The sequence below is a fragment of the Oncorhynchus mykiss genome, chromosome 11 (genome assembly GCF_057628025.1).
Source record: "Oncorhynchus mykiss isolate SJ-2025 chromosome 11, ASM5762802v1, whole genome shotgun sequence".
NCBI classification, from domain to species: Eukaryota; Metazoa; Chordata; class Actinopteri; order Salmoniformes; family Salmonidae; genus Oncorhynchus; species Oncorhynchus mykiss.
Genome location: NC_143032.1, coordinates 56,933,296 through 56,939,295, shown reverse-complemented (window position 1 = coordinate 56,939,295; position 6,000 = coordinate 56,933,296). Strand labels below are relative to the sequence as shown.

Genomic DNA, 6,000 nt, shown 5'->3' with positions numbered 1-6,000 from the left:
ATTTTTAACTGTATGTGTATGTAGAGGAATCGATTATTAGTAAATGTGATATTTTTATTTAACATTACCGTAAATGTGTACAGTAAGTAAGAAAACCTAGTTTAGCATCCTGAAGTCCGCTACAGACGACATTCATAAACAAGCTCTTACTCTTATTAAATGTAAAAACAGAAAACTCGCCAAACTATCCCAGGTTGAGATATTTACTAAAATCTCAGTGGCCCAGCGCGCATGCGAGTGGAGCGCGCCTACTCGTGATGACAGCAGATGACAGCTGACTGAGCTAGCGCGCTGAGGGAAAGGGGAGATCAGGAACGGTCTGGAATAGACATATCTAGCGATTTAACTGGTCAGACACTGACATTATTTCACGGTTATAGGGATTCCATAAAGAACTGGTATACTATCAACAACTTGTTTGGTAAGTCATTGAATTCGTGTTATAGCTAACGCGTTAGCTAGTTCTGTTTTCATCGCTGGCCTTCTTCTGCTAACGTTAGCTAGCTACTTCTTGGATGTCCTCCGTGATTGAACGCTATTTTCTTCCACAACTGGCCAGCCTGGCCTACCCGGGCAACATTGACATATCCCTATGAAGGTATCCCACCGTAACTCGACGTTTGGCTAGTAACAGTGCTGCAACATTTCAAGTTGGCTAGGTCAATAGCTAACGTTACTTAACCAACGAGCTAGTAAGCTAGTTAACGGTTACCGTTGTTGATAGCTAGCTAAGTACAGTAACGTTAGCTATGCTCTCTGATAACTAGTTAACAATTTTGATTGTAAACCAGTACCTAGGCACCTAGCTAACTACGCTATAGCGACCTGTTAGTGTTAACCTTAGCTAGTTAAAGTTAGATAATTAGGTAGTTTGCTAGATAGCTATCCAATGCGCCTCTAATAGCAAGCTTCCTAACTAGTTAGCTAGATTGCTAGCATTTCACTGTTATTAACGTATGCCAGTATGATGAAAGGAAGCTAGCTAACTGTTTACAACCGAGGCCGACGGTGACACATTAGCTAGTATTAGTAACTAACGTTAGTTAGCTAACTAGCTAGTTAAACTAACAATTCCGCAAGATGTCGACTGTGTTGCAAAAGTGAACAAGACAAGGCTGGGGCCCTAAAAATGACTAGATGGGCAAGTTGTTGCTGGAATAATTAACTAGCTAGCGAACGGCGGTCGCCTCTCCCTACCCACCTGATCCCCTACATTAGGTGTAGAATTGAGCCCCACCCAGTGCAGGGGCCGTGACTATCCATGACTAGGGTAGTATGATGAACCATAGAGAACTTCAGACGTGTGTGTGTGTGTGTATCAAGCGGGGCTCAAAAGGTTTTCAAAACAGAATGGTCACAATAATTTACGTTGATTTAAGGAATGCACTTTACCTTTTGATTAGGCTAATTGTTAGAGCCAAAACATGAATACATCAATCACACAAATGAAGAGAAGAGTGTGCTCCTAGCTTTTTTTATTTTTTATTCTTGAGTTATAGTGATCTACCAGACATTGGATATCATTCAGGTTCCTTTGAATATCAACTGACTTTTCCCCTGGAGTACTAGTCGTGTTGTTCCGAGGCAAGGTTGAAGTCTTTGTTTTGGCAAGGTCAGGAGTTAGGATGTTGAACGCTCCAGAGCAGAGGATCAGGATGTCTCATTCAGCGTAGGAGTGCGCTGTCAGGCTTTGTCTTCCTGGCAGGCAGCATTTGGCCTACATTTAGAAAAATAAGATTTTGAGCATACATCTCAGTGAAGGTGTTGATTTTAGGCATACAGAATTTCTCCTTTCCTTATATTTAGAAGCTACCCATTTGCTCCCACCTCTGAACTTAAAGCCTTTGTAGATATTGCACTGCTTTGACCTACAGAATCCCCTCCTTTTTGGTATGGTTGTGTAAGAGGAAACGTTTACTAATTTGTTATCCCTGGGATCTGATTGCCTAACCCAAGGTTGTAGGCATTGATGATATCACTAGGGTTATTTTTTCCAGTATTTTACAAATGTTTCAACCCCTGAGAATAAATCCTTTTTCTCCTGAGTAACACATTATTTCCCCCCAAAACCAGAAGTGTCATTCAAAAGCATTATAAAGCATATAAATATGCCTATGTCTGGATTTAAATAGAGCTTTGATTGAACATTCAAGCTTGATGCCTGATGAGCCATACTGACTGCGTGCAGTGAAAGCAAGAGAAGTGACACAATTTCCCCCTAGTTAATATTGCCTGCTAACATGAATTTATTTTAACTAAATATGCAGGTTTAAAAAATTATACTTCTGTGTATTGATTTTAAGAAAGGCATTGATGTTTATGGTCAGGTACATTCATGCAACGATTGTGCTTTTGCCAAATCATCACCCTTTTGGCGAAGTAGGCTGTGATTCGATGATAAATTGATTATATGCAATGCTGGACAAGCTAGTTAACCTAGTAATATCATCAACCATGTGTAGTTAACTAGTGATTATGTTAAGATTTACTTTTGTATAAGTTTAATGCTATCTAGCAACTTACCTTGGCTCCTTGCTGCACTCGCGTAACAGGTGGTCAGCCTGTCACGCAGTTTCTTCGTGGAATGCGATGTAATCGGCTATAATCGGCGTCCAAAAATGCAGATTATCGATTTGTTATGAAAACTTGAAATCAGCCCTAATTAATCAGACATGCCCGATTAATCAGTTGACCTCTACACTCTACTGTCAATGTTTACTCTGGAGATTGCATGGCTGTGTGCTCGATTGAATACACCTGTCAGCAACGTGTTTGGCTGAAATAGCCAAATCCACTTATTTGAAGGAGTATCCACATACACTACACTGTAGTTATAACGCATACACAAAAGTATGTGGCAGGTCATTAAAAAAAAAAAAAACTTGTTCCTACACAGTAGTTGTAGAACAGGCATATGGTAGGCCTACTAGATGTGACAAACAATGTCTGTGGGGAACTCACGCATGAAAGAGACAAGGGTCTCTTATTCACATTTTTATTGTGCTGTCCGACACCCACTATACTATTCCTGAGCTTCGGTGATGTAGCCTAGTGAATAATTTCTCAGATCCTTGTTCTGACTGAAGTACTTTAGGCTGTTTTATTACCACCACCACTACCTCACTTTCAGCTACCCTGCTTACCCTGGTTTCAGTTTCATATTTGTATTTTCTTAATTATCTAAGACCAAATATCAGTCAGATATCAGTCAGATATCTTATGTTGTCAGTTGGATGTGGTGGGGCTGGATTGCTGGAGTTGGTTGGGTAGAGTTTTGCCATGTCTCTTTGTGCTGTGTGAGCTCCTTCTGAGAGGTGATTGTTGGGAGGTGCAGCGTGCACCCCAAACCATTGCACACAGGAGCTGGTAAAATGTCTGCAGTCCAACGGAAGAAGGCCTGACGAATTTCAAAGGGACACAGCCCTTGAAGCTGCTGCTTAGCTGTTAGGCTAGGCAGTGGCGTGGCGTACCACAGATAATACAACTGGAGTCGTTAACCTGCTAATGCAAACAGTCCTATTTGATCTCATGTTGAGGGGAAGTGAAAAGGGGACTTTGTGTTTGAGTTTCGAGTGCCTTTAGAAAGTGATTCCTTTCTGTGTGTCTATAAAAAGCACTTTGTTCTGTTGGCTTGTGTTGCATGTTCAACTGAGGGAATGTTTGGGCTGTGTTCCAAACACCTCCATAAATGTGCCGTGTGGTGAGCTGCATCATTGGTTGAGGTGCTTTTCAGTTTTCTTTTCCAGATGGTTTGCTTCACAATGATTCCTTGTTCTGAGCCTAAGCATCATGTGCGTAATGTTGGGAGGGATGGCTTTGGACTGAATTCTATTTCTAGCGTACCTACCACTAACTACCACCACTAACTACCGTCATTCTCTCGCACACCCCCGCCTGTGCCTTTTCACACCACCTACAGTGGTTTTTCTTCTGCTTTTGAGTTCCCCCATCCTTTTCCATTACTTACTCATTAGGTAGGTCTACTCAACAAATATTCAACTCAGAAACTGCTTTACCTGTACCAGGCCACAGGTTCTACAGTATCACCTGTGTGTCGGCCCTAGGCCTACACCCTTCCACACAGGACTGTGACAAATGTAGTCTACTCTTTCAAGAGCCTACGGCACATGCATATTCTCATGGACTGGTACACTATGTTGGTCATTAATCTATTGATTAGCCTTAAGTAAGTGTTTGACAGATTTTCTTTTTATTTGCCCGAGATCCCCCAGTGTCTTTATGGTTCCAGAACTCCACAGTGGCCAGTCCATCATTGGATTTAGCCTACTAAAAGAACACACTTTGTGTATAACCCATGATTAACCTTTCTTATCTGGCATGACATGGTTAAGAAAACGCTTCTAAGCCTCATCAAAATATTTATGCCTCAAACCACATACGTTTAATAGTATCAAGCCTTTGTAGTTGTGTGCAAGCTCTGAGGCAGGGTTCTCTGGGCTGTTTTTACAGGCCTCCGAGCCTTACAATCTTGTCTGTTTTCCTTGGTAGCAGCCATCCACAAAGAACCTTGTGTCAAAGAATGCTCTAGGAAATCATTTAAATTTCATGCATTTTGTCTGGTTTGTGTGTGAAGGAAAGGGAGACTAATATGATTTGCATATACTCTCGTGCTGTGAATAATGCTACCAGATGCTTGTATGAGCGAGAGCAGGGACTTGCTATTGTTTAAAAGCCTCCCCACCCCACTGTCAATCTTAGCCAATAGAACTAGTGTTTCTGCCTTCTCTTGACTACTGACAGTCTACTTCCTCTGTCAGTGTGTGAGCTAGGATTCTGCCAACATGGCCTTTCCTGCTCTTCCTCAGGATTCCACTCTGAGAAATAAAAATGATCCATTGTCCTCACTTGTAAATCTACTCCAAACTGCCCTGCATGTACAGTTAGTCAGAAGTTTACATATATCTTAGCCAAATACATTTAAACTCAGTTTTTCACAATTCCTGACATTTAATCCTAGTCAAAATGTCCTGTTTTAGGTCAGTTAGGATGACCACTTTATTTTAAGAATGTGAAATGTCAATAATAGTAGAGTGATTTATTTCAGCTTTTATTTCTTTCATCACATTCCAAGTGGGTCAGAAGTTTACATACACTCAATTACTATTTGGTAGCATTGCCTTTAAATTGTTTAACTTGGGTCATACGTTTCAGGTAGCCATCCACAAGCTTCCCACAATAAGTTGGGTGAATTTCGGCCCATTCCTCCTGACAGAGCTGGTATAACTGACTCGGGTTTCTAGACCTCCTTGCTCACACACGCTTTTTCAGCTCTGCCCACTAGTGTTCTAGGCTTTGTGATGGCCATTCCAATACCCTGACTTTGTTGTCCTTAAGCCATTTTGTCATAACTTTGCTTGGGGTCATTGTCCATTTGGAAGACCCATTTGCGACCAAGCTTTAACTTCCTGCCTGACTGATGTCTATAGATGTTGCTTCAATATATCCACATAATTTTCCTTTCTCATGAAGCTATCTATTTTGTGAAGTGCACCAGTCCCTCCTGCAGCAAAGCAGCCCCACAACATGATGCTGCCACCCCCGTGAATCACGGTTGGATGGTGTACTTCGACTTGCAAGCCTCCCAATTTTTCCTCCAAACATAACGATGGTCATTATGGCCAAACAGTTCTATTTTTGTTTTATCAGACCAGATCAGAAAAAGTACGATCTTTGTCCCCATGTGCAGTTGCAAACCGTAGTCTGGCTTTTTTTTATGGCAGTTTTGGAGCAGTGACTTCTTCCTTGCTGAGCTGCCTTTCAGGTTATGTTGATATAGGACTCGTTTTACTGTGGGTATTAGGTATTTTTGTAACGGTTTCCTCCAGCATCTTCACAAGGTCCTTTGCTGTTGTTCTGGGATTGATTTGCACTTTTTTGCACCAAAGTACGTTCATCTCTAGGAGACAGAACACCTCTCCTTCCTGAGCGGTATGAAGTGTGCGTGGTCGCATGGTGTTTATACTAGAGGTCGACATGGCC

General features: G+C 41.6%; 1 protein-coding gene across 12 annotated transcripts in view; it reads left to right on the top strand.

The window, feature by feature from the left end:
• The first annotated feature begins 216 nt into the window (after positions 1-216).
• Positions 217-6,000, top strand: part of LOC110535971 (GTPase-activating protein and VPS9 domain-containing protein 1) — a 31,851-nt gene continuing 26,067 nt past the window's right edge. For all 12 annotated transcript variants that reach the window (XM_090190561.1, XM_090190559.1, XM_090190555.1 and 9 more), the window contains exon 1: positions 217-421. The gene's annotated coding sequence lies outside the window, so the exon portion shown is untranslated. The remainder of the gene's footprint in view (positions 422-6,000) is intronic.